Below are 551 nucleotides of genomic sequence, written 5' to 3'. Positions count from 1 at the left end.
CCCCCCAACTGGGCCCCCCAACCCCGGTCGGGCCCCCCCCCCCCCCCCAAGGGGGCCCCCCTCGGGGCCCTTAACAGGGGGGCCCCCCCAAGGGGGCCCCCTTCGGGGGGGCCCTCGACGGGGTCCCCTAGGGAGGTTAAGGGGGGGGAGGGGGGCCCCTATGGGGGCCCCCATTGTTTAAAGAGTGGGCTTCATAGAATAAACTACAAAATACCGTTTTGTGATAGATGTATATTTATCATAGTATGGTGTTTTTAATATAAAAATAATTTATTTATTTATTTTTTTATTTATTTGTTTATTTGTTTTGTTGTTTGTATTGCGGGGTGTCAGCTGTCTATGGAGAAGGCTTGCTGCTGCAGCAGCTTATATAACAGCAGCAGCAATGCAGCAACACCCCAAGCCAGCCCCGTCAAGTGCATGCGTAGGGGGTGTATAAATTGTTGTTTATTTATCTCTTATAATATTTTTTTCTTATTCAATAAAAAAAAATAATTTATATAATTTTAAATATATTTAAAATAAACTAAAATAAAACCTCCCTGCTACAG

At 45.4% G+C, this 551-nt stretch overlaps 1 protein-coding gene across 1 annotated transcript in view; it reads left to right on the top strand.

The window, feature by feature from the left end:
• Positions 1-551, top strand: part of EMH_0054500 (mannose-1-phosphate guanylyltransferase, putative) — a gene marked incomplete at both ends in the record, with an annotated part of 4,609 nt that overhangs the window by 1,099 nt on the left and 2,959 nt on the right. The window lies entirely within an intron of this gene.

Source organism: Eimeria mitis, genomic scaffold, assembly GCF_000499745.2.
Source record: "Eimeria mitis Houghton genomic scaffold, Emh_scaff2484, whole genome shotgun sequence".
NCBI classification, from domain to species: domain Eukaryota; phylum Apicomplexa; class Conoidasida; order Eucoccidiorida; family Eimeriidae; genus Eimeria; species Eimeria mitis.
This window is presented reverse-complemented; position numbering and strand designations above follow the sequence as displayed.